This window comes from Oxyura jamaicensis, chromosome 12 (assembly GCF_011077185.1).
Source record: "Oxyura jamaicensis isolate SHBP4307 breed ruddy duck chromosome 12, BPBGC_Ojam_1.0, whole genome shotgun sequence".
Taxonomy (NCBI): domain Eukaryota; kingdom Metazoa; phylum Chordata; class Aves; order Anseriformes; family Anatidae; genus Oxyura; species Oxyura jamaicensis.
The window spans coordinates 16,463,974-16,488,319 of NC_048904.1; the positions used below are offsets into that span (position 1 = coordinate 16,463,974).

The following is a 24,346-nucleotide window of genomic DNA, read 5'->3' on the forward strand; positions in this document are numbered from 1 at the left end:
TTAATGGAGACAGTCCAGTGCTATGGCCTGCGATTTTGAACAGGATGATGTGCACCAAAACCTGGTATTACACAGAGAGGCCTGTGAAAAAAATACTGAAGGTGACCGATGCTGTTTATGATGAGTGATACTCCTATTAGACCTACTGATCAACCATTAACATAGTGTGCAGATATTTTCAGTGGTGTATTGCTTGTATATTTCCCGATTCTAAACTGATTAGCTATGTTCCAAACTCTTCTCACTCGCCACCAGTATTGCATTACTCATGGTCACTTTGTCAGAGGAAAGTAGTACTTTTCCCATTCACTGTATGGTCAAATATAATTATAAATGATAGAGGAGGCGTGGAAGAGATAAACCTACCTTGGCTTGGAAAGCATATCCATTTCATCTGAAGGTGGCAGTCTTTGTTTCTCTTTTAGTGACAGGATGAATATTGTGTCCTCATATGAGCTGCTCTTATTTCACTACCTCAGTCACATCCCAGCAAGCAGGTTTTAGAGCTTGCCTGACAAAGAAATGGGTCATGCTTCTTTGCTTGGTATTGTACTATTTTTTTATTTTATTTTTTATTATTTTTATTTTGTCAGAGAGAAATAGAAATACATTCCCCAAATAATATTTCAGGTAGACAGAAGGGGATGTGTGTAAAGGGCAGTTGGTTTAAGGCTGTCAACACTTTTTCTAGTTCACCAGTTTGAATTCAGATCGTAGGCCTGACACATATTTATGGTGTCTTCTCCAAAATACTCACACAGCCAAAACACTTAACTCTGCAGATATTTATACTTTATACAATTATGCTGCTCTGAGGAAAAGAAACTGAATCCTCTGCTTTGCAGGCAGGGAACTGAGACTGACAAGACTTGAGATCTGTCTGAGTTTACTCTAAAAAACTTCAGCAGTAGAACTGAGGACTCCCAGATTCTGGGCCAGCATCACTGACAGTTCAGCTAAAGTTCACATCAGTGGAACGTCACTGGCAGCAAGCCCTGGCTTTCAGCTTGGGTCGCAGGGAGCAGAATTAGGGTGCCTGCAGTCAAGTGTGGACAATCGTGTGCAAAGTCCAGCACTTCAAGCCACACAGCTTGAAGGTGACTTCCTTCAGCTGAGATTTCCGAACCACTCATGCATGAAAGACCACCATTAGACCTGCTCCAACATCTTCTGCTCCCATAGGGACAGTGACACAGTTCCACCCTGGTTTGATTTTAGGGCTCTTGATCAGAACTGCTGAGAGTGCCAGAACCAGCCAACAAGAAGTACAAATAACATGCTCAGTGGAAAAATGTCAGCATCACCACTGGGGAAGAGGATGCTACATGCAGAAACTAAGTGATGGGAAAAATGTCTTTATTTTTGACATATTCATCTGTGGGAACACTTGGCAGATCTTTTTTATATATATTATATATAATATATAAATATCGTTGCTTGACAAGTACCCCTACATCTAGAATGAAGCTCAGAAAAGTACAGAGGTCCTTCCCACATCACAGGCCTGGGAATGGCATCTTTTTCTCCAACACTCATTGTCAGTTTGTTTTCCCACCAATGAGCAATGTGGTTGAATTTGTATAACCATTAAAAATAGACATGTTTGAGCATCAGGTTATTGACCTGCCTCTGATCATTTCTCATCTGCTTTCTTTGTCAGATGGCTGTCCTTGATTCAGTTAGAAATGAGAACTAGAGGCCCGCCTAAATTTGAAGCAAACTACCTATGACCTGAAATATTGCTGAGGGGAATGTGCAATTTCTTCCTCCCACCTGCCATTCCTCTTCATTTCCTATTTCATTTCATTTTCATTTCATCTCATCCCCTCTCTTTCACACCACTTAATTATTTTCATCCATCTCTATTAGTCCTTTTTCACTGGCACTACCCCACAAACTAAAGAAAAGCAGCTGTGCTGTCAGGACCCAATTCAGGGAGCTGTTCCCCCAAACAGCAGTGATTTATGTGACCTTTCTTTTCCTTTTTCCTCTTTACTTTGGAATGCAAAAGCCCAACCTTGCTGCTACTGCCATGCCAGCGGCTCCCTGTGCTTGTGCTGCACACACAAGACAACAGGATCCATCTCAGTTGTGCCCTCCTGTGCATAAAGCAGCTGCTGCTGGTACTTGATTTGCAGCAGAGAACCTAATCATCAGCTCCCCACCTTCACTGACCCCATCCACTTTGTTGCATCTTCTACAGTCATGCATAGGGAACTTGGCACACTGATCATTGCGGCATTGCCATCAGTTTATGCCTCTGCAACAGGAAAATGTGTTGTTGTTGATTTGATCACACTTTTCTTGGACTTGAGATAGAGAATGAGGAACAGGCAAAGTTGCTTTTAAATGGAGCATTTGGGATCCAAGCACAGAGTTGCTAGTTTTTGTCTGGGCTTTTTTTCCCTCTTGCTCTTTCAATTACATTTTCTTTCTGAAAGACTGTGCTAGCCAGATTTGCAGAGATAAAATGGTATCGCAAGTAAAGACTCCAGAGTTTTTACAAATCTGGTACCAAGTCCCCAAAGCCCTATTAGTATCTCACACACGCTGATGTAAAGCAGATCCACACTTAGGAAATGTTACAGGTTGAAGCCTACAGACTCTGTGCCCTTCCTCTGCATCAAAAAAAATCTTTCCTGAAAGTATCTTTGAGACAAAGCTTGAACCTTCAAAGCACTCTGCAACCTAAAGAACCTCAATACTGAATTAATGCTGAAGATCAGCTAAAAATCCTTAAAGACAAAATGCACTTGGTTCCCAGTGAATTCAAGCCCTTATTCAAATCTTCCATTAGCTTTGCTTCTGGAGCAGTAACAGATCGGTCACCTTGAGACCTATTAAAGCCTTTGTAATGAATGTAAGCAGGGAAGGAGACCTATCATAGAGATGGTGCTACCTCTCAGTGCTACCTCCAGGCACCCTCCAGCTTTCCTTTAATTCTCACAGTGGCAAGTCTAACATTTAGCACCGAGTGCCTGCTACAAAAGGGGCTGCACTGTATCCACTGTAAGCAGGTTTGTATCTCCCTCAAAGCCTAGCCTGAATTTGACTGATACATATGTGTGATAATTACACTTAGGACTTTCCAACGCAGTAGAAGAGTCTATAAATAAAGATTTCCTCCTGAGAAAGGCATACAACCTTGTTACAATTTCCTGATTTTTCAGCAGAATTTGGTAGGATATGTCTTCAAATCTGTTCAAGAGGAATGAACAGGCTGCAGTGTTTTTCCTTAAGCAGCTTGGCTATTTTCCCCCATTCAGCTTGGCCACCAGGCTCTCAAAAGTACATAAAACTAAGTCGTACCTGCTAGTGCAACAAAAATAGCATCACAGTACGATGTGTGCCTTCAAGAGGCAGCTTCAATGAATGCTTCATTCATTTTCTTTCATTTTCTTCTGACCTTGACTTCTAAGAACTGATGGGATAAATACAGCACCAAACAGTGACTTGATAGCAAAAAGGTGGATAAACAGTTACCCTAATTGGTGTGCCTTTACACCTCTTTTTTTTTTTTTTTTTTTTTGAGTTGGCATAAGAGAAGATTTAGAATGGAGGCGGGGGTGAGGAGAGAAATTTCCAGTACAAGTCCTAAAAGTGCTAACACGCCAACACTGTCCTTGTCTGCCCAGCTGTGCTGAGATGTGATTATTACAAAAATTTCACATTTTCTGTAAGCTTTTCTACTCCCTCAGCAGCTGATTTCTAAATATTTTTATAGCCTATCTCCTTTTCAGCCCATTTCCACCCTGCCTTTGTCCTAGGCAGCAAAAATGATATTCTGCTTACACAAAAGCCTATTCTTTTACTTGACATAGAAAACAAGACAGATGATAAGATCCCATTGGTCTTACTCAGCAAAGCTAATCTCATGACTTGCTTCACCATGGGATTATAAAACAGTATTCCAGCCTACCCTCATAACTGAAACACCTTTTTCAGATCCCATCTTTTTCAGTTGGACAACTTTGAATTTGTTTACAGCTCTGTAATCCTTTTCTAATTCTCCGATTTGAGAATAATTCAAAGGAGATTTCAAAATAGTAGGCCCAAACCTGCCATTTTCTTCTTGTATTTGTTGTGTGAATTTACCCCACAGTTTCTGCCTTGCAATGCTCACCCAAGTGCTATCCCTGGCCGACACCAAATGGAATAGAAAACTCTGAATTTGTATTCCAGGCATTCATATATTTTACAAATTAAAATACACATTAGGTGGTTTAATATTTAATGCCACTCTTTATCCTTTAGTTGCTCACCTCAGCCAAGGGTACAGCAAAATTTCACCAATGCATAGAAAGGTTAGGTGAAAGATGGAGATGAGCATAGTCAAAGTTAACTACATACATAGATTACCCACTCCCTAGAAAGATTCTCCAGACTGAAAGTTACTGTATTCACTCCAGAGAACTCTGTGGTAAGGGCTGAAGACTGTTTTATGCCAAAGTACACCTTTTCCTCAAAAGTGGATTAGACCCACAGTTCGCAATGTTGCTTTATAGCCCCCCTCTTGAATTAAAAATGTCTTTTTTTCCTCAATAATTATTTGCATTGTGGCAGTTGTGACTGCTCATTATACATGATTTATGAGACCTTTGAGTTAAAGACAGTCCTCAAAAGCTCTCAAATCTGCCACATCATCTTTTCTCAATAAAAACATCTCAACAGTGTCTCTAACAAAAACTTACAAAAAATGCTTATGATGGGATCCCTTTCTCCATCATTCAATAAAGCTACATAGAAAAATAAGGATGACAGGATTTCTTGCAGACAGTACTGTTCAAGAGCTAGGGGTAAAATAAGGAAGAGAGTACCAAAATTTTAAAAACAGCTAAGTACATAGTTGTCATAGATTTCTAGTCCATGTGGTCCTCCCTTTACACTCCACACATCTACCTGGACACTACAGTAACTCCACCTTGAAGCACCTCTTGTAGATATACCATTTACAGCCTTTACACCTGCAAAGGAGTCCCAAAAGCCACCCAAACTACACAAACCAGGTGTAGACCTGGTCAGTGAGCTTCTGCCTTCAGTTTACACCTTTATGCTTCTGCCCTTGTGCTCCTGAAAGAATTTGAACAGAGTAGCTACGGGAGACTTGTTCTCCATATATTGCTGTAAGGCATGAAAGTCATCTTATGCCTGAATAATTGAAGCACTCAACTCTACCAAGAGACTGTTGCTTGCTATATTCCTCATTAACCCGCAGCAGCCCTATTTAAACTGATCTAATTAATGCCTTGCAATCAAAGGCAGTGGTTTGGGGCATAAGAACTTAAAAACGTGAGTTAGCAACAAGTAAAGTTATTGATCAGGATTATTATCACTTAGCAACTCAAAACCAAAGTCTGCATAACGAGGGTTTGGGGGAAGATACTGTCTATTACATAGGAAAACCATTTGCTCATCACTGATTGATTCCATCCTTCTCAGACACTTTTTCACAGACACCTAGAATCAGGATTTCTGAGCACACACAAGCCTAACATTAAGTTAAATGAAAATTGAACTGACCTGAAAGCAAAGATTACCAACCTTAACTTTCAATTTATCGGAACCTTGCCATGATTGAAACGCAGACTGCTCTGCTGAAATACAGAAGGTTTCTCCCTGCAGCTCTCAATTTTCTTCTCTGCTCTAAAATGCAGAGGCTAAACTGAGTTTGGAAGTGTAAAACCCACCCAAAATACTTTGCTTCTCTCAGCAGTAACTTTCCTCACATGTTAGCATCAAGATGCTCTGACTGATACACGTGTAAACTCATCAAGCACAGCCCAACATCCAGCAATGTGAATTATATTGACTATTCTTTTTAAAGTTTATGCAATATAGAAGAAAACAAATACTCTTAAGAGGAATAAGTTATTATTAAAACCAGTGTATGGACAGATGAAGATCTACATCTCACAGATGACTTACAAATAAAGAGAGTATATACAATGGCTATGCTGATGATTTCCTTAGGATTTAGAGAAATGAGCAACTTTAGCTTTATAGACTTCATGGTTGCTTGATCTCACTACAGTAAACAGCTCCATATTTTTCCTTTTCATGTTTTATCCTGAAGCAACAGAGCATTACATTAATTGACTTGTCTTATTAATTCAATAAGCTGCTTCCAAGATGAAATGCTTAGCTATGCTTGCTTGTTTTTGGCACTTTTTGGTTGTTGGAAGAAAAGCTTTAAGGCTAGAATTGCTCTGATGTTTTCCACAGTTCACTGAATAATTTTATGCACTACTGAAGATTTGCCACATTTGGAATTACTGCAAACTGCTACTTTTTCATCATATTATAATTTAATTCACACTTTTAGTATGATAAGAAAACATTTAACAGTTTGCATATTAGAGAAGTATATTTGTTCAGCAGTATAGTTGTGGTTAAGAATTTGTTATAGGTCACTCCTTTCCAGGATTTATAATTTGGACATAAGACGCATTTAGAAGATTAAAGCTGACATAGAATCCACTCAATTCAAATGAATTATATGCAAGAAAATTCAGGGAGAAAAAATTGACCTTGCTGTAAATATATAGCAAAAATAATTTACTGTAAACTTGAATAAGATGACTGAGAATTTTTTACTATTTCAGTAACTTATCAGAGGGGAGAAGAACATATTTTAAATCATAATAAACTCACATCCCAATCAAGAGTTCCAACATTTCTTAAGAGGTAAATACTCAGGTAACTTGTGGAGTTCTTAGATTTCAAATTCTGTAGGGAACATGGGCTTGGGGTTTGTCTTTCAACAGGTGAAAAAGCTGGTTTTATTTATTTATTTATGTATTGTAAACTGGGTGAAAACATAATTTTTTTTCCACTAAGCTTGTTCTATTTCAAGAAGGTTGTCCAGGGATTGCCAACCCTCTTGCCTTTGAAAACTCTCCTTCCATTCTTTGCCCAACTCCAGCCTGTGACCCTACACTCTGTTTTGAAGCGAAGTAGAGCCTGGCCATGGCTACTCAGCATATGGCACACACCTTAGAGTGTCATGAGCATCATTCAGCATGCTCAGGTCACCCTTCAGGAGCTGTCATTGATATCCCTCAAACCCTTCATGACTTGGATCACACTGTGAGCTATTCCCCTGGAGGTAAAACCCTCTCTCCATATTATTTTTTTGGACATGGATGTGAAGGTGATGGTGAAGCCTCCAAGGTGAGGTCCCTGCATGGTTGTTGGGCTACTCTGCACCTCTGCTACAAAGAGTAGGGACACCCCCAGCCTTTCTGCTGAGGAAGGGGGCTAAATGAACGCTCTTCGGTGATTGTTCCTCAACCTGTAAGTAGTACAACTCCCTAAATCTCTGCTCCAACACAGGGCACTCACCAGAGCCCTTTTCAGAGCTCCTACAGATAGCACTGCACATATCCACTCCAAGGGTGATGCCTGGCCCAGGCTGGACTGCTTCAAGGAGCAAGGGTTGGACAGAAATGGACTGAAAACCATAAAACTACACAAATGAGTCTGTCTCAGATCTGTTCTTAGAGGTACGAGGGTATATGTCTACAAAAACCGACCTTCACACCTTCCCTCATCTGCAGCAAGAAACACTTTGTCTCCCAGCCATGAGTCTGGCCGTTTTGTGCTCAGAGGTAATGCTGGGGATCGGGGCAGTGGCACTCACCAGGCCTTGCACAGGTTGGTGCAACGGGTGGCAAGCCTTCTTCTCACCACAGAGCCAGTTACAACCGCTGTTCCAGCAAAACCCACCTGGTGATCACTGGGCTTTGAGTCAAAATAAAGACTTTGCCTGCAGTGAGGTCCTGTTTTTAAATGAAGGTTATTGATCAGATTTCTGGCCTTGAGAGAAGAAATCAAAATATAATTTACAGCTCAGAGTGACCTATAAGGTTTTTGCACTGCGATTAATATCCACAGTTATAGTAATACAGCTGGACACACTGCAATAGATCGTCTTCTGCAACGTTTTACCCTTACAGCCACTACCTTTAACTCTTCATTATGTGTCCCCATACTCTTTGCATTTTAAAATTATTGTACTGAGCAAAGCTCAATGCACTGCTTAAATGAGTAAGGAACATCTGGTAAGCTGACACTGCTGGGACTCCATGGGCAGATAAAGTTGTAGCACTTTTCCTCTATATATGGAAATACACTGTAAATTAAATCTACGAATTGTATGAAAAGGTACAGGTCAGAAAGCAGGTGGAGAAATGCCATCCTTTGTGCCAAGGTCAAATTCCATGCGGTGTAGCTTAAAGTCAGTACATTTGCATGCATTCAGTTAGAAAGGATTGTAGTGCCTTGTGGATATTTTCACTCATTATTTTGAATTTTAATGGAAAAGCTAGGTTTTCAAAAGTTGCTTGTGACATTGTATTTTGGCCTTTTAACAATATGAACCAGATATTCTATAAAGCCTGACAAAACTCATGCATATGAAAATAATCAATCTCCCCATCCTCTCCCTTTCTCCTTTTTTTTTTTTTTTTTTTTTTTTTTTTCTTTAAGGAGATGTGGGATAATACTGAAGTCTCAACCCAGAGCTGCCTGAGACTGAACTGCTACTGGCTGATCTACCTTAGCTGTTTTGCAGGTTGTTTTTTTTGGGGAAAAAAAATAGGAACAAGTTGTGCAGTAGGCCATCTGCCATGAAACATAAATGTCTTGTAACAGCAATGAGCCGAGAGCCATGAACCACTTAGCCTGAGGGAGAAGATGTTTCAGCAGGCTAAGCAGCAAGGAAAGCCTCACAGAGACAGGTGAGGCTCTCTTTCAGCTCCAGCTGCCTCGGCGTTGAAGGCCAGCCCTCCAAAGCCTGCTCAATTCCTGCTTGGGCTGATAGCTCCTGCTGTGTCACCTCCTCACCTTTGCTTTCATGCAGACAGATTGAGCTCTTGGGAAGATGAGAGTCACTTCTGGCAGCATTACTCTGTGGTCAGACATCCTCCATGTCCCACTGTGCCAGGAATGATGTTACCACACCACCACAGGGAGGTTGGCTGCACCTCCCTGACACACTGGCACCATTTGTCCAACACAAATTAAGTGTAATCCTGTGTTGGTCAACCTGTGGTCCTTGAAGAAAGTGAGGAGAGGGCACTGCAAGCTGGCGGGGCTATAAAGTTTTGCAGACCAGAGCTGTACCTAAAAGGCAGCGGTGCCATAGATGTGCCAGACAGCAGTGATACTACCCATCCTACACCTGTTACGGCCTCTGCAAAACATTCACATGTATTTTGATTTTTGCCTCTGTATGGCTAAGGGGCAAAAGGCAGTGGGGAGAGAGCATTCAGATCTCTGCAAGAAGTTTTGGCACAATTTTCTGCCAAACCCCAAGAAAACATTCTTTATTCCATGTACATATGTACAGTAGGAATTACTTTGATATACCTTACAAGCACAGCCCAAATGTCAAATGGGATTAATATGAACCCGTAGGACATTTAAAACTGTTTCCTATGGAACAGAACTAATAACAAAAGATAAGCAGTGTTCAGCATGGCACAGGGTTAGCTCAGGTCACAACAGCTCCGTCGTGCCCTATTAAAACCCCAAAGTGAAAATTTAAGAAAATCTCTTCCAGAAAAATCCCTGCTCTTGTTATTGGTTTTGAGAACAAGCAGCAGGAACTTGACACCTTCGTCTTGTGGGGACACTAATGGTACTAAGTATAATGGTAGGGTGACTGCTAATTGCTTGTAGGGTGGTCTGTGATATTCCCAGATGGATACAAAGGAGATAAACGATCCTTTGGATTTCTCATTTCAATAAATTGCTTAAACAAAGGCAGGAATAAAAGGAGGGGCAGGAGTGAATCTGCAGATGGTTTAGATGTCAGGGAACATTTATCTGAAAGCCAATAAAAATGTGACAGTCTACTGTTTTCCCAGGCCATTTAACTTCATCTTGATGACTGTTCTGAGATAAGGCAATAATCTATGTTACAGGGCACACCTCCTTTTTAGCACAGCTGTGGGCACGGGCAGGGCAGCACTGCTACTCCAGTGCATGTTCTGAGGGGCTGATGGGCTTCTGGAAACATTTAAGATAAGAAATGCCCCATTGGTCATGTCTATCTCATCCATCACTCTCTCAACATGCATAGAAAACCTCCGGACATGTGGCTCATGAATTTGGCTGGTCCTTCTCTTCACCAGCACCTCCTGCTTTCATGATTTGGTAACCCACGCCCATGGGCCCCTCAGCCATCTTCCAGACAAAAGGAGAGCCAGGACCTTCAATTTGGTGCTTTGTCTGGGATACATTTGTTTTAAGCCAAGCCCATCTGAGGACACTCCTCAGCTTTGTGTCCATGGATTTCTCAGCTCTTGCCCCACCTCAGAAGACCTTTTACCATCCCGAAGCAAACACAGCCCTTTATGAATGTGCCCCACACGCAGATCTGTGATTTCATTCAACAAAGTTTCTGTCCCCTTGAGCAGGGCTCACTGCAGCTCAGAAGAAACAAGAGCAAAGATGTTCCACATCTGGGCAAAAACATATCTTCTGGTTCAGGCTGGTCTCACGCTCTTTTTGTACAAGCTGAGGGCTGCAAAAGACAGCACAGAATGACTCTGGCAGTCCCTTTATCTGAGATTATCTGATGCAGTTGATATCATTGATGCCCAAGGGCAAAATGACTGGTATTAACCCAGCTAACCTCTCAGTACCATGAAAAATAAGTCCAAATAAGTCTATCCTTGGTATACTCGTAGGAGAAGGAAATAAAGCTAGAAACAAAGTGCTTAAAAACCTGCATTTGTCAAACTGATCCTGCTTAATTAAACAGGAAATTGCAGGGCAACTAAATCAATCTTTACAAAGAAAAGCTGTTTGTCTATTTACTGAAGAGAAATTTGTGGTGATTTATCTTAAAGAACATAATTGCCTAGTGATTAATACTGACCAGAGACAGCCAAAGAGAGGAAATGTGAAGCAGGAGTGACGTCTTTTGGTGCATATTTGAAGTGTGGCAGGCTACCTATGGCAATCCATAGGCACTTACAGCTGTTTACGAGCCATCCATGGCTGCCTGTGCTGTGACAGGGCAACAGGGACCAGAACATGTATGTGTGTGGAGATGTGCATGTGCACACATCTCTGCATACACGTAATGGCACTGGGTAGCCTTAAATCTGCATTTATTTTCTCTATCAAAGACACTCCATGAAGTAGCCAGAAACAGCTCATGTTGTTCCTAAAAACAAACAGGAATTAATATTTGAGGGACACTTGGCCTTCAGATAAATCTATCATCTTGCTTAAAAAGACAGCCTGTGTTTTTCAAAACAAGATCAGGGTCTTCTTGAAGCCATTCATCTCAGGATATCCTCAAAAATACAGATCACTGGTGACAGTATAGACAAATGAGCATGTCAGGGTTATTTTTCCATTATATTTATTTACTTGCGTGTGAAGTATTCCAGCCTGACAAAAGCAGTTGGAGTAGACAGTGGGATGATTTGATTGTCCAGAGAACAGCTAGTTCATGGATAGTTTCTTATAAAGCTGTTTTATTATGCCACTAATACAGCGCAGCTTTCCATTTTAGGGATCCTCGGTAACTCACAAGGTCTCTTCATAAATTGCCATTCAGTTCTGTCATTGTTTATGAGCTCTGCAGTTTTGAGGAATGACTGTTGGGTGATATGGCTGCTTCCTTTAAAAGTAAGGGTTATTTTCTTAGCCCAGGTCATATACCTGGGGCTCTTCCCTTGCTGAGACAAGTCTAGATCATGTCAACACCCTCTGGTGTTCAACCAAAGAGTCCAGTTGGAATCATCACGCTTCAGAAGTTCCCAGGACTTGTACCATCTTAGGAGCATGCTGGGCTGGGGTGAGCTGCTGCCCAGTCTGAGGAATGAGAAATGGGGCTGCCTTGAGCTGCAACTCCACCATGGTTAGTTGTCCCCCCCCAGGAACCCTGTCCCATGGCTGCCCCATCACAAGGGGGTTGAATGTATGGCCACTCTTTAGAACTGCTGCTGTTGGCCCCCATCTTACTGAAGCTGAGCTGTTGTGCAATGGGGAATGAAGGAGGATGCAGATAACTGCACAGGATGCTGACTTTGCATCTTTACAGGAATCCTTGAAATTTCCCTGTATTTTCAGGAAAAACAAAAATTTCCCAGGAACGGAGAAATTAGCCTTGAGGTCCCTTTCTCCCTAGGCTGAACAGTTTGGCTCTCTTTTGCTTATTTCCTTTTCATGACCCCATTGATTTTCTGTCTTAACTTCCCAGTAGGAGAGTGAGAGGGTGGCCACCTAGGGCACCTAAGTGAGCACCGCAGTGGAGTGAAGTAGCCTAAATATTTCTGCAGTCCCACCCATGGAGTTTGTGCACTGGCCCTGAACCCTGCCCTGGCTGTCAGACCCTCACAAAAGAGGCAGGAACTGAACCCAAACTAGCTGCATCTCAGTGCAGGACTTGAACTGCTAAATACTGCTTTCCCTTCCACAGCATGTCCGTTTATGGCTTTACAAGAGATAAATTAGACTTGCAGTTCACTACTGATGGTTAGCAGGGCCTAGAAATGTGGATTTCTCATGCAGACAATAACAAATAGCATGACTGCAGACTGCTCGTAGGATGGTAAGGCGTCCCCCCGCTTCCAGGATTTAATTCACCCATTTATCAAAGCAGTATCCTTGAATTTCAACAGGCAATAGATGTTGCCAGTCCCTGAATTTTGAGTGAATCTGCCAGGGAGGACTCACAGAAAGGGCAAATACAGGCAGGTAAGGGTTAGCATGGAGCCCTCCTTGCCACCCATGGCAGGGGCACTGTGGGCATCACTGGCTCAGAGGAGCAGCACACCCTTGGCAGCCGAGCATGTAACAGGGCTTCCCAAATGCCTCTGGGAATAAGGCTTTGCTCACCTGCCTGTACATAATTCAGGCTGAAAACACACCAACAGTCTGCTGTGGAGCGGACTGAGCGACCTGGGGGTCTGATGAATCGTGATGAAATTCAGGAGAGCCTGACAAAGTGAGTGGCAGCATCCTCTGCAACCACATAAGGGAATGCCATCGAAGCTGTCCCTCTCTTCTCACCAAGTGGATTAACAGATGGAGACCACTCCTATTCACTTGGAACTGGAGAGGTGAGGACAAGACAGTAACTTTTTAATGAGCTGCAGTTATTTGATTGCTAATGAGAGAAACTGGTTTATCATTTATCTAATGATAAACCAGTGAGGAAGCCCTGCTTGGTGAAACCTCATGTTTTAAGCAAATGAGGGATGTATGTTATTACTGAAACATGTTATTACTGAAACTTGAGGAATGTATGTTATTACCTGAAAGTTTGAAAGATCTGGCAAAGACCTCCCCTGAAGGAGGTGTCCTAAACTCAGCCAGTGTGTGAGAGCACAGCCCTAGCAGTACAAGTGTTTTCCCGTTGTAGCTGAACTGAAACAATGTTCTGCTCACTTTTCAGCTCAGTCATGTTTCATCCACACCTCCAGCAGGACAGTTCTGATCCTGAGAATGAACGCTCCTTCCCTGGGAAAGCACTTTGCTAGCATTTCAACCCCTTACATTAAAGCACGCCTTATACTTTCACCTACACATTTTTTGCCCATTCCCTTTAAATGACTCAAGGAAGATCTGCTCTCAGTCTGCTGCAGAAAAGAATCCATCTCATTTTACCCCATAACCTTTTTGTGTTCTACTAACCTAAAACCCTGCTCTTTATAATGCAGATTCACATTTTAGAGCATCTTTCTCCATAATTTAGAGGTGGTCATAAAAGAGTCCAAGCAAATCTGCTCCTTTTCCAGAGATCATTTACCAATTATTTACAAACAACATCATAACTACCTGTTTGATGAGTGCTTTTATTACTGTGCCCCCATATGCAGATACTCTGCTACTCTAATATCCACAGATTGCATTTTGAATTCCCTGTTAAGTCCTAACCCTTGTAATTACTCAATTCTAAATACTTTCACTTCTTCCTCCATAGGTTCCAGAAATATCTAGCACATGAGGATCCCACAGCCACCCTCACTGATCCCCTGACACCACTTAATTGAATTATAACACCATAAATAATCTGGAGGGTATCTCAGAGGTATCCCATACAATTTTCAGGGATGCTGCCTGGAGGGTGACCTATTTGGAGAGGTGCAGCCAGGTTTCTTGGGATTTTCTTCAAACTGATTATCTAAGTGTTCCCTGATGGGTCTTTGCTGCAAAATAATAATAATAATTTTAAAAAATAATTTAAAAAATGTACTAAACTATTTAATTTATGAAGAGCTAGTCCCAAACCAAATTCCCAAGGAGGAAATACTGATCAGATAAACCTAAACTTCTGGAATTTACAGGTTTAGGATGGCAAAGATGTAAGCCTGAATTTTGCAGCTGAAGACCATCTCCAGGCAGCGAAAGAATTAAGGACACAGCGCAGGGAGCCAAATGCAGAAGGCACTTATTGCCAAGTACCTTCTGGCATCTACAGACATAATCTCCCAAAAAAAGATTTCCACCACAAAGAGATACTTCACATATACAGCCAGAAACATGGTTTCTTATCTGAATTAAAACTTCCAGGGGCATTAAGGCTAATGCATTGGCAGCACTGGGTCTCCACTTCAGGTAGATGGAGTGCTTGTGCTGTATTGTAGCCCTGCATCCACTCAGCAGAAGGCATTCAGAAAATTGCTCTTCTCCTTGTTTGCCCAGCTGCTGTGTGGCTGCCTGCCACTCTTCTCAGACAATAGATGCGACAGCGGAGCAGCCCGCCGTGCAGCCGCGTGCCCACCAGTGCTGTTGTGTTAAGCAGAGCTCTGCAGAGTGGATCTACACAACATGCCTCTCCTTTTGTTATCTGCCTGAGTGAACGAGCATCTTCTGCTGTCCCAGGATGAGAACCAGCCCCTGCTCCTGAAGAAGCCTTTTCCCAACTGCTCATTCCCCAGACAGCACGCACTGCTCTCCTGAGAGCCGGGCTGCTGCGCAGAGCCCGCTGGCTCCGAGCGCGACCCTGTGCTGCTCAGGAGCAGTGGCCACGTGCTTCAAAGCACGGCAAGCATTTCATCGCCCACCTGCCTGCCCCCTCTCCTTCGCCTTGTTCGCCACCCAGTTCAGACAACTCAGTACATTCTGAGCTCGCTTCTGACAAAATAAAACATGCACATTTTTTCCTAGACCATTTTCCAGAGTAGCATACTTCGTATAGGAGGTCAGTGCCTGCCGGGGTGCTTTGGCCAGTCCTCCCTGTGCCAACAGCTCCAGTGCACTGATGCCCCTCAGTCCCTTACAGCCCCAGCCTGGCTTCCGAGGAAGGGGATCACTCTTTTTGTCTTCTCCCCATGGGCAGATCCCTGCACATGCAGCCCCACGAGGGGTGTGAGCCAAGCCTTATCCTCAGCCCAATTTTCAATTTGTGCACGGAGCATCGGCACCACCCCAAAGCACAGCGCTGTCAGTGCAGCAGTGTGCAGCGAGCTCCCAGGAGCCAGCCACTAATGCTAAGAAAACAAGAGCAAAGAAACCCCAAACAATGACCCGAGCCCAAATTTCTGATTAAATAACACCAAAGACCGTAATGTAAACCATGGCATACAAAGGCACCAGGGAGATGGGCAGGGCACCAGGAAACCCCAGCTGGAGCATGGCTGTGGACCCTCTGCTCCCAGCCAGCAGAAGGGAAGAGGGGTTCCCACAGGAATGGCCCTTTGGGCTGGAGAAGGCAGCCAAATGTGGAGCAGCTTGGAAGAAGATGGAGCCTGGACCAACAATACCCATTGTTCACCCTCACCCCCAGCTCACAGGCTCCTGCTCATCTCTGTTTGCCTTGTTGCTGACACCCCCTGAAGCTTTGCCTTGTCCTTGGGGATATCCTGAGCCTTCATCCAGCAAGCAAGAGACAGCCGTGGGCAGCCAAACATGGGGTCTGAGTGCCATGCTGCTCAGCCAGCTGCAGCTGAGGCTCTGCATTTTCACTTCCAAAGATTTCTCTGTTGCAAGATAGGACAGAGTGAGCAGTGATTTAAGCTTGCTGACTGAATCCAGGCTGCCTGGTGTTGCAGTGTCAGGTGCCCAGTTAACCCCAATACCATGGCAGGGTTTGCAGCAGGCCATAACCTCCTTTCCAAAGTTTCAGTGACTCCCGGTGTGCGACAGAGGCTCATTATACGCCTGACCTGCATAGACAGAGACATTTCCAAGTACAAACTTCACCTGTTCAATTATCATCTGAGGTGGGAGGGAGGTCTGGGGGGGACGCATGGTGCCCTGGGTACCTGGCTGCCTTTGGAGACATCTGAACACTCCTGGCACTTCCTCAGGGTGGTGAAATCCCTCTGCTGCCTCTGTGCTCTGCATCACCAAATTCCCAGCAGCAGTTGGGTCAGCCCCATCTGTCCCATAAAGGAGAATTTAAATAAGGTTATCAATAAAAAAAAGTAGACACTCTGTTAAATAAAGTAAGTAAACATCCTCCTCTGAGTGACTGACACGCTGGAAAGTCACACAGCCTAATGAAGAGAGCTATGAGCTCTTGGCATTATTACATTTGCTGTGACCTTAAAAAAGAATAGCTCCAGTGGTCTCCAGAGTACAGAGTTGTATGTTCTTGGATTTCTAATACTAGTGGGAGCACAAAATCCAGCACTGATTAAAATCATAGAAGCTATTGCTTTTACACCAAGGAAGGAGTGAGAATGGATTGTATTACAGGCATTTTGACAGAAAAAAATATTTGCTTTCTCGGGGGGAGATATAATGTGTCAGTCACCTAGTCAAATAGCAGACAGGCTTATTTCCAGTCTAATGCAGTTTCAGCAAAGCCTGGCTTTACTCTGTTCCATGTTGTGCAGTGCGTGAGCCTGGCCTGTGTGCAACTGCACCCAAGAAGCTCCTTTGCAGAGCCCTGTGGTGTGAGTGGAGTTGGTTGGCCAGGCGAGAGGATTGCAATTCCAAAAGGGGCAGAGATGGACCATGGAGGGCACATCCACAATGAGCAGCTCATGAGCCGTGCACGAGGCTGCCATGTGGTGGCTGTGTTGCCTGCAGAGCTGTAGGCCAGCAAGGGCTGCATAGGCCACCCTCCCCCCTTGCACCCCAAAACCCTCTCCTCTCTATCCTACGGGGAAAGGGGCACTGCTAAGAGCCTCCCATACCACCAGCTCCTGAACCACCCCTAGCCCAGTTTCCTGACACATCTCATAAACACCAGAGGTGTTGGTTTTGTGAATCAACCTACCATAAAACCTGACCATGCAGTCACGTGTCCATGAACATGTGTTGCACTAACATCAGGTAACCTCCATGGTCTAACTGCATTTAGCAACAAGATTACTATGAAAATAAATCAGATTCAATGAAACCAGCTTCAGGGACAGCAGTGAATTTCAATTGCATTTTCATTTCTGTGCAGAGGCCGATGGAGAGTATTTTGCCATCTAACATCAGTATCCAACAATGTGTGACTAATTACACCAGAAATGAAGTAAAGCCAATACATTCCCAATTTCATTGGCTTCCAGTTGGAAGTTTATTAAACAAAAAAATTAAAAACAAAAATGAGGTCTGTCTGTCTGAGATTGAACTGGAAGATTTAAATGCACATTTTCAGGCTTTATACAATTCTTTCATATTTAATCTTTCTTTTTCAGGTGCAGTTATAAGCCTTCAAGTCAATGTCTTACTCTTAAGATACTCATTTATTTTGGGAGTTATATGGGAAGATTTCAAAAAGAGAAAGTTAAGTTTCACCTGTTTTCCCTTAGAGTGCATGAAAAGAGGAATACGATGTTTCAATTAAATGTATTTATAGAACAGAGTCTGGCAGAGCATATTTCTCCTGTTGCTGAGAAAACAATGGCATTTTCCCCTCTTTTGTTATGTTACCTAGCAAATGAATAATTTCTCTTACCCATTGTTTTTAATAAAATGTTTATGTTTTTATCAATAGGAAATGTCAGATTGAACCACATAGCTATTTCCTTTGGAGTAATCATAATATTACCCACAGCTCTATTCAAAGCACAAAAGAACATAATAGTGTTAACTATAATTAGATTATTTTCCAGAGAGTTGGAAAGATTCATTGTAGGAGCAGGGGTTTTCATAAAGATTTTGCTGAAACCCTCAAATACCTCTCTCTGCACAGAATGGTCCTGGAGAATTCATTTCCCTTTGTGTCTGGTATTTAGTCATTGTCTTTTTTTCTCTTTTTTATTTTTATTTTTTTCCCCTTGGTAATTCATGGATTCTAATTATCATGTTTTAACAACATAATAGATGGCTTACCAGACAAACTCTGCTTCTAAGCACGGTGTTAGCTTGTCCCACTTTACTCAGAACCTCCTGGGTCTGCAGCACATAGTACAACTACTCTTGAGGACCACCCATTACCTTCTGCATGGCACCACATTCACATTTCCTCCAGATAAAATTTCCTTTCCACACCGTGCTTGGCGTCATTCCCAGCACCATTCCAGGCAGAGGTCAGGGCAGATGTTTCACTCCTATCCTCAAAACGGATGGCACAACATTTCTTGCTAAAACTGTTATCTGTTAGCACAGTGCTACAGGGTTAGAAACATTTAATAAGATATTGGGAGGCTGCATCTTCCTGACACAAAACAGGCAAGCCATCACTAGAAATCATATCACCGATTTTACCAGTTATTTCTGAGAAAGCAGGTGATCATGGCTTAAATTACTTTTCCTTTAGAAAGTCTCTGCAATTGTTTGTTGTCTTTTTTTGCACCTGAGGTCTGTGTCCTAATGGATGTTTCATAGACGACTCATCTGGTACCTGAATCAGAGACAGAAGCCTCTATTGACCTGTTTAGTAGAAAGTCAGCAATGATCATCATTGTATCTGACAAGTTTTAAGAAATTCCAGATAAATGGAAGTTGATAAACTACTTGCTGTTATACACCTGGCACTTTTGGATTTACAGGATTTATAGCTGCTGTTTCATTTCCAGTTTCTTGGCAATTAAAAGAAACTTAGGAGATCTTGAAACACAAGTTAACTTCAACAGTAACGTAAAGGACACCGCACAGCTCAATGGCCATTTTTGCTATGGACATGATACCCTTTTTTTTTTTTTTTGTGAATGATATTGATTTACAGTCATAAAGACCTTTTCATTTTCAAGGTTCCCTAATGTACACTAAGGGTTACCTACAGGTAACTGCTCTGCTAACTGCTGTTGTTCTGTGCCGCTGGTCTGGAGAGCAAGAAATAAATATTGGTGCACTCCTTTCCACATCTTGGTGGATATTGTAGTTGAATCAAACAATTATTTAGTATTTCCCTGGGTCTCTAATTTCTTTTCAGTTCTGCTGGGTGCCTAAGTGTTTTCACTGTCCATGAACTCTGAAACGATCAATTGCCTATCTTAAATGCTTGCAGGAAGGGAATTTTAAGTTAGAAAACACTAACTAGTGAGCCATAAGGTTGTGCATCTGTGGGGATAAATGGGAGTGATTCCTGAGAGTTCCTGAGAGTAATTGTAGGCTAAAGGAGGAAGAGGAAAACTAAAATACTCTGAGTCAGACCAGAAGATAAATCTGTGTCTAAGCCAAGAATTAATTTCAGAAACTCATCAACTTGTCAAACGCCCTTGGCTTCCAGCACACATGAGAAGAGTCTTGTAAGGTCTGGGGGGGAAAAAGCCATGTCCACCTGTGCGCTGGTACAATATCCTTACCAGGCTGTTAGGTATCACTATCACCTATTAAATATTAAGAAACCTTTCAGTTCTCTCTGTTCAATAAATTGATAACAAACATGTTTAGCAAAGGCTCTTGCTTTGGAAGAATTTCTTAAAAGTCCCTACTGACTTGAAATCATATGTCTTACTAGCAATGACCTCTGCCAGTGCAGAGGAACCTGTTCTGAACCAATGGAACAGCACTGAGCAGAAGAAAGCCAGTTTATTGAATTATATGGTTGATTTTTGCCGATATCCTGAGTTGTTCTTGGAGGTCTTCCATTCACAATGGACAAGGCCCAAATTAGCTTACCTTACAAGACTTCTGTCCAAGTTTCTGTGGCTTCAGCTATAGGAATATATTTGTTTCAGAGAGAGCTGAGACTAGCAGGAACCGTAACGATGCTACTGCTGGCAGCAAATGAGATTTTATGTATCAGCACTGGGGCTTCACAGACAGTATTGCTGGCTGTGGAAATCAGATTAGTAACTCCAACTAAACAGAGCTTAAGCCATTATAAAGTCAGTGGGAGGTCCTGACTGACCTTGGTGGGCTTTGGATCAACTCCCAGGAAGAATGTGTCTGGCTGGACAGGGACAGTGTTATTGCAGTGTTGTTCCTAGAAGACTGTTTTGACCGTGAAAACAGTGTTGTTAATGAACAGCTTTCTAACAGAGAGCCTGGGCTGATTTCTGAAGACAGTTTCTTGAGTCATTGGCTGTCCAGACAAGTGATGGACAAGGAGCAGTCTAGTTTCTTCCCCTTAAAGTCTCTGGTTTTGGGCAAGTTGTCTCACACCCCTCTGTCCCACCTGCCCTCCTTGTGAAAGCAGAAAGAGATGCCACTTGAGATCCACGAATGGAAACTGCCATCCAAACCCTGGGACAGCTACTTCTTTTTGGAAAAAAATGAATAAATAGAGTGAATACATAAACATGAACCTTGGCTTTTTCCAGCCATGTTATTACACTGGAAAAAAAAAAAATGTTTTAGGGGCACCAGAATGTCTCACTCCTAATGCTATACAGAAAAGGGAAGAAAGACAGGGTCCGTAGCCTGCCATTAAATGTTCCTCGTGATTACTTGTTGTTAGAAGGGAGCTGCAGCTATGCTAATACAGTGTGCTCACTACAAAAAACCCTGTAATTGGGACAAGGCAGCCACAAAGTTTCCTACAGCTGGCAGAAATTGTGACTGTTCTCTTTGGTTTTAATCATGGCTTTTAGAGCAGATCAGTAACAGCAACAATTAGCCTTTTAGATTGGTCCCAGAAATTACCGTTTTTAAAATATGGTGACTCTGCATGCACAAAACCAAAAGCTCTGAGCTCTGCATAAAACGAGCAGCCACACACTCTGGCTTGTTTGTCACCAGTGTGGTTTCTCCTTTGTTTCTGCTGAATTGTAGGTCTGAAAAGCAGACAGGAACTTGCACAGATAGTCAAAAGGAAATATCCTTAGTCACCTCCCTTTCCTCAGGAAACCTACTCTCTGAGACAGCTTCTGCACTGAAGAACTGTCTGGCATGCCAGCTGTGTGAGGAGGAAAAGGAGACACAACTATGTGGTTACACAGACTAACACCGTGCAAGATTGCTGGTTCTTAGTCAGCAGAATGGCTTTGAACCTCAGCTGGTAGGAAGGGATTGAAGGAGAGCCCTTCGGAATACAGAAATGAAAGAACACCAACCCAACAGAGGACCACTGGAGGTCATCAGAGCAGATGGCACTGCCACAGGTCTCTGTTGAGAGGGTCCTTTGGTGCACCTCCGCACATCGCAGAGAGGCCTTGGCCCAGGTCCCAAGGCAGGCCAGAGCTCACTCTGCCCATACCTGCCTCCTCTCAGCCACACAGAAATTTTTGCCTTCATGGCAAGATCATTCCATGAGCACATCTTTTGTGAATGCTCTGTATTATCCACGTAAGTCCTGGTGTACAAAGCTGGGTGTACCTATTTAAAAACTCTCTTCCTCCTCTGTGTGGCATTACCTATGCTTCATCCCTTGCAGGAGGGTTTGCCAGCACAGCAACACAAAGGAGCCTTTTCAAGTACAGATCTGGCCTTTCTGCCTCAAGGCTTAATTCGCTGATGCTAGGACTTCTTTGTACCACTCTGGCTTACAGTCTTTAAAGTACAAGTGAAAGTGAACTTGGATGTATCTGCGTGTCAGGTGGTAACAGGATGTTTCTTGCCTGCCTCAAAGAGTGAGGGAGTGGTGTTATCAACCAACACTTCCACCGGGCTTTGATTCCTCTCAGGAAAGCACTTTAACATTAATGCTCATTGCTCAGCTCTGCTGCAAATCCCACATGTAAGCTTCAGGGCATTGTGTCCCTGCCAGAATTTTGTGCCAGCTGCTGTCCAGCTTCATTCATCCCCAGACTTACTTACCTGTCCCAATGCTGCACATGCCCCAGGCAGGAAAAGGTTGGGATTCCTGCACTGGGGTTGAAGGCCACTGACCCTCCCTAACAGTTCATTAGCTCAGCTGGCACTACAGTGGCACACCACTAACAGCAGTATCATGATCGGCATGGATGTGTGAATAGCAAACCTGCATGTGGAGTAACATCAGAGCACGGCAGCACTGCTTTGGGAAATACCACTGGCATTAGAATAATAGGCATTGGTGTCCAAGGAGGCTTTGAGGTGATTTCCTCAGATACCCATGCTACTATTACATTTATGTGCCTTTGTTTGAACTACAGCGTCTGTTGACAAACCAGAACTCCAATGGTTTTATTTCGAATAAATCTCTGATTAGAGCATTTAGAAATAAAATGTGACAATTTAGTCTTTCTGACAGTGGGGAGTAGAACGTCATCTAGTACATAATATCCTATTTCTACAAAATACGAAGATGATATATACCCTGGATCAAGTTTTCCAACCAATGCAACTAGAAAATGGCAAGATAATAAAATCCACATAAACAAGAAATGCTGACAGACGCCACTCCATATCTGGCTAATCTAGCCATAAATGATTCTGACATTTCCTTGCATTATTTCTGTCACAAAATTGTTGGAAAATTTAGGAAGTCATCACTTTTCAACATCATAATTTGTCTTTCTCTGTATGCACTATAGACCTAGGAAGGAAAGAGCAGAAGCTACAGTTACAGGGGCTTTCAAAGCAAAGGAAAATCAGCTTTATTGAGCAATCCTGAACAAGTAATAATATAGGGAGTTTAGGCTGAGCTTTTCATCCCAATGGGCTCCGTGTACATGTGGACAGAAGTGCAAAGTACCCATTTTTTGCTTCAAGCCTGTCATTCACTATGTACGTTCAATCAAATGGCATTGAAAGGTGGAAGTGCTGATTTTGTCTATGATGACTGATAATGGGTTTAACACCTCCCTGGGAAACTGCAATAGGAATTGGCAGGAATATAAACCTTATATTTCCTGAGGTCATATTTTGCTTTTAAAATGTGATTTTTTGCTGCTGTAAATATGGTGAATACTGAGCCAAAGCCATCATTAAGGCTTGCATGTTCCACATTTTACATTACTACACTTGGCTACATCAAAATCTGCACATAACAGACACAGCAGGAGTCTGATAAACCAAATGCTTTTTGAATGCAGTTACTAGTTTAATGCTGGGCTTTCATTTATTCTTACCTTATGAAGTTATTCATTGAGGCAATGTGCATTAATAGTAAACCAAGAGGTACTTTATCCAATCAGGACATGGCAAGGAGAAATGCTATTATAATAACTATGAATGATTATATATAGCCATGGCTTCATATAGCAAAGCAAAGGATAATGTGTTTATTTCAAACACTACAATGGGCAGTATTTCCATTCCATAACTTCCAAAAGCATATTCTTTATGTATCTGCAATAATTGACACTAAGATGGAGAACAAATGACTTAGTGCTTGCATTAGGCTTACACAGATGACCTCCTTCCTCCATACTCATCATTCTCCAAATGTTACATTTGAGGCAAACATCCTCTTCATTGCTTAGTATTCCACTCTACATCTTTCTTCAGTTCCAGAAGTATCTCCTAGCAATGCAAGCACCAAGCATTAACAGAAGTGTTTTACTAGCAAACTCAGGAGAACTCTCCTATAACAAGAGCAGAGCCTTGATCAAAACTGGATGAGGTAGAAGATATAAGTGTTCTTTCCACGTTTTGAAGACTGTTAGTACAAAGACACGTAACCTTGACCTTGTGCATGTCCTCTAGGTTACAAAGATCTCAGGTTTTCTTTATCATGCTTTGTGTTTTATACATAACTCTTGTCTAAACTTTTCAAAGTTATTTTCCCCCAAAAAAGTTTTTTTTAAAATGACTGATTAAAAATTCAACAGCTTGTAAAAAATTCAAGAAAAGCCATCTCTTATAATGAAAATTTTAATTGATATCTGCTTGAATATGTTATCAGAATCATTATTGAAATTCTATTTTTGCTAAGCATTTTTATTAAATAAAAAATAAGTGTTTTATTAAAAGAAATATAACGGGTTTTAGTGCCTTTAAGTGAAAACTAGTTTGCTTAATGAACTGTGTGGCATTCAAGCCAATCTTTTTCTAGGGAGCCGTACTTGATAAAGTTAACAACTCCAAAGCAAAATTTAGAGAAATTTTCCTGGCCTGACTGCCAAAGCTTCTTTATTCCTGGAGAGCATTTTACTTGCTGGTTGAATTAAAGTAAAATAGAAAAATTAAC

The 24,346-nt window shown here is 42.3% G+C and overlaps 1 long non-coding RNA gene across 1 annotated transcript in view; it reads right to left on the reverse strand.

Moving 5' to 3' along the window:
- Positions 1-763: 763 nt before the first annotated feature.
- The window catches only part of LOC118173161, a 26,173-nt gene continuing 2,590 nt past the window's right edge, over positions 764-24,346 (reverse strand). Inside the window, exons 3-4 of the long non-coding RNA XR_004754066.1 lie at positions 13,056-13,060; positions 764-889 (exon numbers count right to left, since the gene is read on the reverse strand). This is a non-coding gene — a long non-coding RNA (uncharacterized LOC118173161). The remainder of the gene's footprint in view (positions 890-13,055; positions 13,061-24,346) is intronic.